Here is a 13,715-nt window from a genome sequence, read left to right as displayed (position 1 = left end):
TCTACCTGGCTGATCATCCATCACGCGATATAACGAGAAATATTGTCCGTTTTATTATCCTTCTAGGAAGATGCGCCTCGCTGCGAAACGGAGGCTGGAGTCTTTATTTGCAAACATTGTAAAAATAAATTAATGGAATTGACTTGTCAGCTTTTTCTGTAAGCTGACAAGGTAATATTTTATTTAAAGTTTATATAGATATATCGTAACATCTTTTTCAGATTCACGTGACCATGAATAAAACACATTTTTCATTGCCATAAAGTCTACTGACTCATCGCTGCTTCAAAATCAACATGCAACGCCGCAAATTTCACAGTGCATTTTGGAAATTGAAGTTAGCGAGTTTTATCTCATTGGAGTAAGGTTGAAAATTGAATGGTATAATTTGGACGTGTGCATATTATGTTTGGAAGTCCAATATGCAGATTAGTTGAGGGATAGTTGTCCGCACCGCCCAGCGCGCCGCGTTTCGATCCACGGAACACACGTGGGCCCTTTGAAATTATCATTGTTTAGCTTGTACACTCGCCGAGATCAATGTACAAGGGATAAACCGAAGTCAACATTTACTTTATTAACATAAAGATTTACATCGCATAAATTTAAGTAACACGCAGTAAATTTATCAATTTAAATATCGTTTATAGTGTTCAAAATGATGTTGGAATTAATCCCGTACATTTAATTTATCGTAAATCGCCATTATACAGGAACGTGACTTTCGTTCACTTTTTATTTTGTTATACAATGCGTTCATAACAGTTTTGAACTTTTGTTATTTTTTTCGTTTTCTGAACTTTGCCAGTCTCCGGCGCTAGTTGTAATGAGTTGTTATATTTCTCTTGGGCATGAAACAAATAACTGCTGCTGCTAAACTTCACTGCAATCTTAAAATTGGATTGAAGATAATGATGACTATTATACTGTGATAAAATAACACAGTATAATAGTCATCATTATCTAGACAGTTTTAAGCATAGAACCCAAACTTGACTATTTGGCGTTCTTTTTCCACAAACACATAATGGAACTTCTTACAAGCATCAAAAACGATTGGCTACAGAAATGAACATAAAGAACTTTTTTCTTCACTTGTATACCTTTTGTAATTAAGTAGGTTGCAGAAAAAAGATCATTAAAGCCACAATAAAGCTTAAGAAAGTTCGATGATACTACGAAAAGAAAAAAAACGGACAATATGAACCCAGTTTTTGCTGAAAGAAAGTGCAATAGCCATAAGGCCATAAGTCGACAAGAATATACACAATAATGCTAAGTAAGTACACTTATGTTAAGTAGGCATAATAAACTTGACTGTATAAACAAGTGAACACGATTCTTATCGCGGGCAAAGTGCCAGATTCAAATGAAATTTTTAACTCTGAACAGTGAGTGCCAAATAAATGTGTGGGTACATACAAACAAGTGGTTTATGCTAATACGAAAGGCCTTTTATAGAGTGTGTTTTATTTACTAGCGTAGTGTTTGCTTTTGAAATGGCAATTGACAGTAACTAAACAGCTAGAGATTTGGCTGGCGGCAAAATAAATGTACGTAGTATGTGCCTCCACTTAGCGTTGAAAAAACAAACACAGTTTTCTGAAATATAACATCTAGAATTTTATCTTTAGTCATTTCCACTGAGAAATTAACATAATATATTGATACGGTATCCAGCTTATTTATAGACGCAGGAAATACTCAAGTAGTCATTTGAAAACAAGTTTAACCTGATATTATTAATAGTCAATAAAAATATAAGGCAGCCCTTATGTACCTAATAAAATTCAATGCAGTTCCTATTTTCTCACCAGTTGATAAGACCCTTTTCCCATAACTAGCAAACGCTAACAATAGACCGGAAAACTCTGAGAACTTTCAACAACCATGTTTGTATTTAATAAATAACAAAGCTTGTGTTTCCTATCAATTAAATGAACAACGTACAGAATCAACACCTATACATAAAATGTATTACATTAACTTTAAAATAAATGTGCATATCATTAGGGAGCAAGATGTACGCCGGTGTGTGGTCCCACTAAACTATTCCATACACTCCTCCCTTTTTCATTCGAAAACATTTTATTCCTATTAAATCAATGGCTACAAGATCCAACGCGTGTGCAGCATTTAAGTCATTAGGGTCGTTAGCGGAAGGCTTCAAATTCGGTACGGTACCTTTAATTAATTAATAGCTATTAACCAAATGATAGTTATTATCCAGATTGTTGAGGACGCACGCCTAACCCAATGGTGCTATAATACGACCATTTCGATTAAAACCTACAAAGTTATTAGTTTCGTCATTCACTTAGTGTAATAACATTTATCTTAGTTTAAGTGTTCGTGTATTTAGATCAAAGCCATTACTTTGTATGAACTATAAAGTTGTCATTTTAGCACGAGCTACACTTCCCGCTTACTACTTGAATATATAATTAGATAGAGTTGGTACATTTACCGAAAGTATCTTGAAGTGCGGAACAGATTATGCAAAAGAAAAATAAAGAGTAATAAAACCGGTATTCATCTTGCAAACTGTTTCAACGTTGGGAAATTAGCAAAAATTACTAGCTACATCAAGCTTTCATGAATTTTCTTGTTCTCTTACTTTTATCTCTTTCTCTTCTAGGCTAATGGTTATGTGTAAAGGAGATAGCGATACAAAATACACTCAATGTCTGGAAGTTTTGTTGGTAAGTACGCCTCCGCGTTTCCGCTCGTCTCGATGTTGCCTAGTGATTTAAATTCATTTGTTTTTCTTTGAAGCATGTTAACAATAAAGCTTAGTACATCGTGAGGCGATGACTCGACATAATCAAATGGATCCCTTACACGATTACAATGTGTATTGTTTATTTTTCTCTTTTGAACACCTTGAGTGGATTCAAGAATGTCTTTCTCCTTACCACTTGAAGGTAAAAATAGGTAATGACAAACTTTCTGACGAGACGAGACTAATGAGACCTTCAAATATATTTTCTTATGTAATAAGTCCTTTTTCAAAGGAATTATGAAGCTACAGGAAAACTTTTCTTCAAGGTTCTCTTTTGGATGCTCCAAAGGATTTGCACACAAAGAAAACTTCACAAGCGTTTCCATTTCCCTGTGTATCCAAAAACCTTTTTCTAATTGAAAGTTAATTAGAATTCCAACACGAGTTGGAAAGCTATCGTGGGTCTCCATTATTATTTATAATGTTCTATAACCAGTATAGAGTTAAGTAACGAACTATGCTAATGCGTGTATAATGGGCTAGAAAACAATGAACGGGCATACACTTAATAGAATTCCTAAGTAATATCAAGCGGAGTTCCATCAATCATTCGAGATATCGGATATGATCTTATCTGAAATGAAACTCATCATTTATAGATCTGTCCGTCGGCACTGTCCGAATGTTATTAATAGATTTCTATCTGGTCATCAACTGAATCTGGTAACGGTAATCCCGGTCATTTTGTCGGCTGCCACTATCGGTAACAAATTATTGCTCTTAGTCATTGCTTCGCTTTGATACTCATATGTGAAGCGAGTTGCGTGCGTAGTCGGCAAATAACAATATTGACTTTCTACAGAGTGCCTAGCTTTTTCGAAACAAGCGGCAATTCGATATGGAAAACCGACGTTTCTAAATTGAATTTATAATAAAAAAGCTATACAGTTTTATGTGACGACTCCAATCTTTGAGCATATGTATTACTATAATTTTATTATACGTTCGTCAATTTACTCTTAATAAAGATAATCTTAATGACAAAGCTCTTTTGACCTGGCGCTCAAATAAAATCTTCACTTTTAATTTACCGCGTAACTCATTCGGGAGACAATGTAATCTATTCGAAAGTTATCAATAAAACAGTAATAAAGCGTATTAAGCATAAAATATATCTTAAAATGATAAAGTAGCCATCTATGCTTTTAGATAACAACAAAATAGCGGTATAATAGGATAACGCTGAGGTAATTTGAGCTTTGGTACTAAGTGGCGCGGCTGTAAACCAGTAAAACGTTACGACAGTGCATTAACGGCTAATAATTCGTCTAGTGACGATTTCGAAACGTCACTATCCGGACATTCCGTGAGATGGCAGATTAGTGTTAGTGACAGCGACGATAAGTTAAAAACTTTTTTCTTGTATTACTATTATCGCGAGTAGCGTCTTGATGGGAGCGTAAGATAAAAAGAAATCTTGTCAATATCATTATACGTGCACCAAGCGGGGATTACTTAACAAGATTGTAGGTTCGTATACGATAATGGTTTTGTTTTATTAGTTCTATATGTCTTACATGAGTATCTTGTGTCTCTTATTGATTAGATGCTGAGATTGTTGTTCTGCTTAATAGCGTCATCAGAATCTATTGAATTTATTATGTAGCTAATAATGTTATACGTGGAGTTTGGAGCTTTCTTATTTTTCTTATCTTTGTTTAAGCATTTCCATCTACATATTTAGTTTTCACGGAAAAAGTTTCTAACCAACTTTACTAGAAAGCAGAAGTTACTATGATAACGACAATTCGCAAGTCATTGACCAATAAACTAAGATGTCATCGCAATATTTATGTTGTAAACGTCATAGAGGGCTGTCCTTTATCCGCCCCTACATCTAAATACTTAGAACTCCCTATTGATGTCATTTAAAAATACCATTAAATACAAACTGTCGTATAGGGACCAATAATGATATCCAACTGGGCTGGGCGATTGGGGGTATCCGGATAACTATATAACTTTAGGGCCGATCTCCTAATGGAGCGCAAAAAAGGATCATTGTTTGTATAATATGTACAGTCATTACTCTCTATTGTAAACTAAACTACTAAACTAAACTTTTAGGGATTTCAAATACAATAATATAACTTTAAAATTTTACCAAACTAGAGGCAGTATTTCGCAGCTTTTTGTTAACTAGAAGTAATATTGGAATCGTTTCTTATTAGGTGGGGCTGCGGTTGTTTTAACGAATAATTAAAATTGATGGTGATGGACGTGTTATGTGTGGCCGCCATTTTCTATTTGAAACTAGGGTGGTGAATGACGTAAAGTAGGTAAGTCTATTTTTTAGTAAGTATCTAAGCCTATTAAACTCATAACACAAAAAGGTTAAGTTTATTAGAATGCAGGTGTGTGTGCTACCAAATAAAACTTCTCTGAATCGCCCATTATGAACAATGCATTCTACATTACGCGTTGAATTATGAATAAAGCTCATAGTCACCAAATCGGGCAATTTAATACAAAAACATAATTTAACATTCAAATCCTTCAAAATCACTGCCCACACGACTACCACAATACAAATCGGAGGGCTGACGTTAGAAATAAACAAGGTATCATTATAATAAGTCCCGAGCTGTTCTCATGAGTTGTCACACGTTTATCCCTAGGCAATTTACATAACAACTCACCGCATCATACTGGACTGTCCATATTAATAGGTTTACACAGTCAAATGCACCCTATTGAGCATTCTCAAACACGCCTTGCGGACTAACGCTTATACAAATATATTCAGCAGGTGTTCACGTATTTACATACAATTTACGAAGGCATACACACGATAAGTTGGTATTTAGCATTAGATCCGGTGCGATCGGTTGCAGGCCTTTGTGTTATTATAATGATTGTAAACCTGTAATGTGAGTGCAGGAGTCTGGCGCACCACGAATATATTTGCATGATTCTGTGGCCATGTTTGATGAACAAAAAATACAATGTGCTTTACTAATGGAGTGTATTCAAATAGCTTTTGCCATACATTCGCTATATAACTAACTACGATATATTTTCAGAAAGCCAAAACTATTTCATGGCATTCATAGGCATGAAACTTTTTGGCAAAAAGCCCATAAGTAGATAAATAAAGCGTACAAAAAGACAAACAAGACGCATTTCCATAAAACCTTCTTTAAATGGCAGCCGAATCTAGTAGTTAAATAAATTGCCTAAATGGAGACGGCATTCGTATTCGAATACATTAACGTACATATTTTAAGACTACTTTTGCGAAAAATCTAAAACGTTCATTTTATATTCCGTGCCTCTTATTCAAATACACGCATACTACGACTCGGAAGATGTTTTATTTCTTTCAGAAAACTGTATTTCAAAGATAAAAATATGACTTACTTATTTACTTGAAGAAGATTTTCGTAAGTAGGCTTATTCTTCGCGGGTAAACGCTACTTACGAAGACGTGTGTACTTACAAAATGTCTAAAAGGTGAACCGACACTTAGACAACATTTGAAACACGAAATTAAAATAATAATTTCCAAATATAAAACGATTACTTCACACGCACTTCTAACTGTAAAATACATTAAAACTCAATTAACTTAACACAAACACAATATTTACCTTGGCTATATTTCAAAACAAATTGACTCTTCACTTGGGCACTGCGAGATCGTCAATTTGCATGAACATCACTAATCGTCGAAGTGAACGTACAGGAAACGATAGACAAACAAAGGAGAATGAATTGTGGGCCACCCTCAGACGTAGCCGGTGCGGCCCGCGAGCGATCGTGACGGTAACTGCCTACTGCATCGAGGTAAGGTAAGGTTTTACAGAAAGCGGGTAGCGGGGAGGGTTGCAATGGTAGGAGGCGTTTTAGCCAAAAAAATTGGGATACGGTTGTGACTTTTGTCAAAGAAACTACTGCTACGCCTACTAATAAACATGTTTGCATTGTTAGTTTATACTGGGAATGTATGAGAAAAATAGATTGTTGACTTTGAATTCTGTTGAAAATGGCCAACATTTCACAATAACATGTCAATTTATTTAGAGCTTTCAATTTTCTTTTCATTTTTTTTTTCAATAAATCTTTATATCCGATATTAAATTTAATGTTGTTATGAGTATAACAAAGTTAACTTAAAAATAAGTAAATAAGTGCATGCTCCATACAAAACAATTACTTAAGTAAGGAATGCTTCGCTACAACCACAACCCCACTCGGCCCACTGTACTTACAAGAATGATTATGAAATTACGGAATACGACAGATGCATAGACGGAGCATTAAGTGAAATTATATGAAACTAGTTATTTCCCGCTATTTCATTTGTATTTGGTGAGTTAAAACCTATATATTACGTCAACTAATCGTAAAGCTAAATATTTAAATATCGTTTACATGAAAAGCCGTGACTTCAAAAACTAATCATTGATTAGTAATAAAATCCCAATCATTAATTTAACGCATCGTATCTTACATTAGATCATGTTCTTATCAAAGTTCAATCGTTAGCTTAGTGGTTTCCAATAAAAAATTAAGTATGTAATAAAAGTGGTGCTTATTTCCTAATATCTAATGGCACTTATCATTGCCCATTTGGAACATCAAACGCTGGGCCAAGGAGAGGCATCTTTTAATTCCAATATGTTATGTCATGAGCTTTGATTACCATTCCTATTCAGAACTTTAAGGCAAAGCGCATCTTTTTTAATTTACGATTGATTTCTATTTAATATCAAAGTTAAACTTGAATTTGGTCTACCACGATACCAATGACATTTGAGAACATACAATATGTAATAAGGGCACACTAAATTAATATTAAGATTAGCAAACATTTGCCGACTCCGCGGTTCACTTGTTAGCAATCAATCCTCTGTGGTGACGTAGCTTCGCCCTCGGCAATCGCTTTTCGCGAGTCGCGAATCGCTGTTCTTAGCGACTCGACTCACACTCACGTAAAGTTTTATACCCACCCGCTGATATCTCGTCCGATGTGCAAGGAATATCAATAAGAGGCGCAAACTATAAATGAAATGCCGCACAAAGCGAATTGTTTGGTTTCCATGTTGTTTTAAGAAATTGCCTCTATCAATATCTAATACTGCATCGTAAACTCTGTTTACGTTTGAATTTCTGGGAACTCAATATTAAGTTACGGTCAGCTGAAATGCTGATGGAAAACTATTTCTTAGTTTCTGATAATACTTAATTAAGTTACAGTATTAACATAGATAGCTTCACTTTCCAAAAAATATTGTGGCCTTTGCGTTGGCGTTCATAAATTTCATTATCGTGGTTATTAGCTTTATTATTGCGGAGAGGACGCCTTTATTGTGCTGTAAATATTTTATTCTACGATAAGAGCTATCCACAGATAAAGCAAATTGATCGGGGAATAGAGTATAGTTTTGGTGAGTTTACGAGATATGTGGGCGGGTTTAATTGATACCATGAGATTGTGCGAACGACGCCACACATAAAATAATATTTAACGTCCCTGTTTAGCGGCCTAATGCATAATTATACAGATAAGCTCTCGAGCGCGTCGGTCACAATGAAAAGTTATACATAATAACGCCTAATTTGAATCGACTATGTGCTCGCGTGTACACATACGTTCATGTGCGGTGTTACGACACCCGTCGGCAAACAATATCATAATATATCCAATATTGTCTCGAATATGTTAGAGAAATGTAAAGCACCAAAATCAATATTCAAAGTTATGTTTAACTAACTGAAAGTGGAGGTAATTCCTCCGTTCTTACCTCTACATTAGTGCTATCACGAGGTAGCCGCGAGCGGTTCCTCCCGCGACTTTGCTTCTCTCATAAAACATAATATGAAGACGCGAACCCACATTTCCCTTTATCTAAACATTAAGTATTCCCCCTTCAGTCGAGAGTACATATGGAACACGTCTTTTTATTAAGATTTAATTAAACATTCCTTAACGGCTGTGTTCGTCGCTTGTGCGTACGATTTGATACAATCCCGCGCTATTTACACAAACCCGCTCCGTTCTGCACGATAATAGAAAGCCGTATTAAATGTGCCTTAACTCTAATAGTAGGTTATCGAGCATCTTATGTTTTATTCAGTAGAGATTAGCGGCGGGTGCGCCGGGCCGCGCGTGCCTCCTAGGATTTTTCTTAATGTTAATATCCAACACAGTATTTCAATATGAAAATCGGCTCGAATTGAGCGCAGCGGGGATGCCGCCCGCGCCCGCCACCGTTGAAACAAAATTATTAAAGTGTCTGATGTTGATTAATTAATCGTAGAATTGATTTCGGGTGCCGTCGCTCGGCTCACCTCTAGTAACTTCAATTTATTTGTGAATTTCTGCTTAATAGGACAATCACAGTACCTATAAAATACTTAGTTTTTGATATTATTTTAGGTAATTTGATGAAGTTTTCAAATTACTCCGCGGAGTTTAGTAAAATGATTTAGACAACAAATAAATTGATGGAACATGATAGTTTGAAATGGAAACTGAAAAGGTCAAATGAATCCTTTATTCTATAATTATTCGGAATTATTGTAAACTTCAGCCGTGGGACGCCGGCTTAGAATTGCGCTCCCCCCAAATCATCCCGTGGGTGTCGTAAGAGGCGACTAAGGGACAAACCGGAGGTCGGGCAGCAGCGTCCTCCGCGTACTGCATACCCTCACTGCGATCGCCAACCCGCCTGCCAAGCGTGGCGATTAAAGGCAATTACCCCCCAATGAGAAGCACAGAAACCAGGCCCCCAGTCCCCGGCAGCTCCGCTATCCCTGGCGCGGGTAGCGGTCAAGGTAACGGCGGAGCAGGGGGTGCTAAGAATCTCCGGAAGAGATCCGGCTACCCACCCCCACGACGACTGGCCCTGGTAACACACAACATACGCACATTGAGGACTGACGAAAAGATCTGCGAGCTGGAAGAGGAGTTGAGCAAGTTACATTGGGACATTATAGGGTTATGCGAAGTCCGTAGAGAGAGGACACCGTAACCCTGAAGTCTGGTAACTTGCTCTACTACCGGGAGGGCGACCAAAAGTCCCAAGGTGGTGTCGGGTTTCTCGTTCACAAGTCCCTCGTAAACAACATAACAACCATCGACAGTGTGTCGAACAGGGTGATATACCTAATACTCAGAATATCCGAAAGATATTCGCTGAAGGTCATTCAGGTATACGCACCGACCTCGTCACACTCCGATGATGAGGTGGAGACTATGTATGAGGACGTAAGTAGGGCCATACATAGTTCCAAAACCCACTTCACTGTTGTTATGGGGGATTTTAACGCTAGGTTGGGCAAGAAAAGCGGTGATGAGTTGAGAGTGGGGCAATTTGGATATGGGCAACGGAACCCTAGGGGACAGAGGCTGGCTGACTTTCTGGAGAAAGAGGAACTCTTCATGATGAACTCTTTCTTCCAGAAGCCGCCTCACAGGAAATGGACCTGGTTGAGTCCCGATGGTTTCACGAGAAACGAGATAGACTTCTTCATGACCGACAAGAGACGGATATTCAGTGATGTCTCTGTGATCAACAGGGTAAAAACCGGAAGCGATCACCGAATCGTAAGAGCCTCACTGAATATCAATGTTAAACTTGAAAGGTCCAGTCTGATGAAGTCTACGCTCCGACCTACTCGGTCCCATATTCAAAACCCGGAAAGCTTTCAACTCGAGCTCTCTAATCGCTTTGCTTGCCTCGAGAACTTAGTGTCAGTGGACGAGATCAACGACGGGCTAGTGGAAACTGTCCGCACGGTAGGGGCTAAGTTTTTTAGACCTTGCCGTAAAGATAGGCCTCATAAACTGACCGACCAAACCTTAAACCTCATGGCTGAACGACGCTTGCTACAGTTGCAGTCTTCCCACGACGCGAAGTCATATAGGCAGCTCAATAGACGAATATCCAAGTCCTTGCGACACGATCTGCGTCTCTTTAATACGAATCGTGTTAAAGAGACCATACAGCGAAACCAAGGCTCCAAAGTGTTCGCAAAGGACAAGTCTATTGGGCAAAGCCAGATGACTAAGCTGAAACGGGAGGATGGCAGCATAGCGTCGACCAAGGCAGAGGTTTTAGGCGAGATTGAGAGGTTCTATGGACAGTTATACACTTCGGTCGCAAAGCCCGTCAACAGCTTGGCAGGAGATCCAAGAGCCAAGCTGTCCCGACACTATACCGAAGATATCCCGGACATCAGTCTGTACGAGATTAGGATGGCCCTGAAGCAGCTTAAGAACAACAAGGCGCCGGGTGAGGACGGAATCACTTCAGAGCTTCTGAGAGCGGGTGGAACACCGGTACTTAAAGTCCTCCAGAAGCTCTTTAACTCCGTCCTGTCCGAGGGCAAAACGCCTGAAGCATGGAGCAGGGGTGGGGTGGTGTTGTTCTTCAAAAAAGGTGACAACTGCCTGTTGAAGAACTACAGACCCATCACACTTCTAAGCCATGTTTATAAGCTGTTTTCAAGGGTTATCACGAACCGTCTCGAACACAGGCTTGATGACTTCCAGCCTCCCGAACAAGCCGGTTTCCGAAGAGGCTTTAGTACCATAGACCACATCCATACGCTGCGGCAAGTTATACAGAAGACCGAGGAGTATAACTTGCCATTATGCTTAGCGTTTGTGGACTATGAGAAAGCCTTCGATTCGGTGGAAACATGGGCGGTACTTGAGTCACTCCAGCGATGCCATATTGACTATCGGTACATCGAGGTGTTGAAGTGTTTGTATAATAACGCCACCATGTCGGTCCGAGTACAGGAGCATAGCACGAAGCCGATTCCATTGAGAAGAGGCGTAAGACAGGGGGACGTTATCTCCCCGAAACTGTTTACCGCCGCAATGGAAGACGCCTTCAAGCTCCTGGAATGGCAAGGACTTGGCATCAACATCAACGGCGAATACATCACTCACCTTCGGTTTGCCGACGACATCGTAGTCATGGCAAAGTCGATGGAGGAACTCAGTATGATGCTCGAGGGCCTCGACCGAGTTTCACAACAGGTGGGCCTGAAAATGAACATGGACAAGACGAAAATTATGTCAAATGTCCATGTTCAGCCCACCCCAGTCTCTGTTGGAGCTCGGTACTCGAAGTTGTTGACTCATATATCTACCTAGGACAAGTAGTCCAATTAGGTAGGTCCAACTTCGAGAAAGAGGTCAACCGCCGAATCCAACTCGGCTGGGCAGCGTTCGGGAAACTACGCAATGTCTTTTCGTCCGACATACCTCAGTGCCTCAAGACGAAAGTCTTCAACCAATGTGTGTTACCAGTGATGACTTACGGCACCGAAACGTGGTCTCTCACTATCGGCCTCATCTCAAAGCTCAAAGTCGCTCAACGAGCTATGGAGAGGGCTATGCTCGGTGTTTCTCTACGTGATCGAATCCGAAACGAGGAGATCCGTAGACGAACCAAAGTGACCGATATAGCCCACCGGATTAGCAAGTTGAAGTGGCAATGGGCAGGCCATATTGCTCGCAGAGCAGATGGCAGATGGGGCCGAAAAGTGCTGGAGTGGAGACCACGGACTAGCAAGCGCAGCGTAGGACGTCCACCAACGAGGTGGACAGACGACCTTATAAAGGTCGCCGGAAGACGCTGGATGCAGGTCGCTTCCAACAGGTATCTGTGGAGATCAAAGGGGGAGGCCTATGTTCAGCAGTGGACGTCCTATGGCTGAGATGATGATGATGATGATGATGATGATGATTGTAAACTTCTACATTTTCCAACTAAACGAAATCCAAGTTTTGACACACTCAGACAGTGAGTGCATCTAAATCAGGGTTAATTTCAATCGCCGAATCGACTATAAATGCAAAATCCGGAACAGTTTCACGAACGTAAAATTGTTGCGGTTTGTTTGTAGCACCAACCCAGATATCAGTTTAACCATATAATTACTAATAATATGTAAAGCTCTTCAAAATATCTAATGTACAAATGAAAAATAATGATTGCCTATAATATTTTAGTGGAATTCGACGTTACAAAAGGCTGGAGCCGCGGGCCGGTTCGAATCGATGCTCGCTTGACAGGCAGCTGCAGAATGAAATTATGAGCATTTTTATTTCCCGGCGCGCCTCGGACTACACCTGCCTACCTCGGCCGCGATTGACACCTACCCCATTATACACCACGATCCACACGCACACAAAAAATAACGCAACAATAGAGTCGATCGCAGCCGCATGAGAACTTATTATTAGCCCTTTATAAGATAGACCATTCATTTTTACATCTTCATACAATCCTGACCATTAGCCGAGGCGTGTGGGCAGTGGGCTCGAAGCTAAATAAAACTATTGTTGCGCCAAACAAAACCAAGTGAACATCTTCATAAGACGACATCTCAGTCTATTGTTACGAAAGGTTGAGTTCCAGTCAGCGGGACGATATTTTAGAGGGGAATTTATTGCCAATTTCAGAAAATGTTTACCGAAAAGTGACTGAATGGTAGGCGAGTGAATTACTTATTGTAATGAAATAAAGGAGGGCCAGATTGAAAGCGTCCGATGAAAGCCGACGTCGTCGCCGTCCCGGAATACTGTTTGATGATAATGATTTATGGCGACAGTAGCACGACACGATTTTAGCGCGTTAATGCTGAGAAAGATAAATGTTTCCTCATTGTGGAGCTGTGAAAAATAAATGTTTTCATTAAAAAATCACAATAGGTAGATGACGATCCATTTGGATAGATTCAACATAAATATGCCTGCCCAAAAGTGCTGCGTACAACAAACATAATTATTTGGAGTACGAGGCGTGGACCTTTCCCGCCGAGGTCTCATAACTGGAGTTGACCGCAGGTGTGAACAAAAACGCGCAACCGCAGAAAAGCCGAGCAGACCGCAGGCTCGTTTGCAGTAAGTACCGACGCTCATCTCGACACGCATTCTATATTTAGAAGATCGCTTAAGACACGGTGCAAG

At 39.5% G+C, this 13,715-nt stretch overlaps 1 protein-coding gene across 2 annotated transcripts in view; it reads right to left on the bottom strand.

Moving 5' to 3' along the window:
- The window catches only part of LOC110383803 (leucine-rich repeat neuronal protein 2), a 66,921-nt gene that overhangs the window by 36,278 nt on the left and 16,928 nt on the right, over positions 1-13,715 (bottom strand). The window contains exon 1 of one of the 2 annotated variants that reach the window (XM_021344710.3): positions 6,373-6,519. The exons of the other annotated variant lie outside the window; for it this stretch is intronic. The gene's annotated coding sequence lies outside the window, so the exon portion shown is untranslated. Of the gene's footprint in view, positions 1-6,372; positions 6,520-13,715 lie in introns of those variants that run through there. 2 annotated transcript variants of the gene reach the window in all.

The sequence above is a fragment of the Helicoverpa armigera genome, chromosome 3, assembly GCF_030705265.1.
Source record: "Helicoverpa armigera isolate CAAS_96S chromosome 3, ASM3070526v1, whole genome shotgun sequence".
Lineage (NCBI taxonomy): Eukaryota > Metazoa > Arthropoda > Insecta > Lepidoptera > Noctuidae > Helicoverpa > Helicoverpa armigera.
Note: the sequence above shows the minus strand (reverse complement) of the source record. Positions and strands in the feature narration are given on the sequence as shown.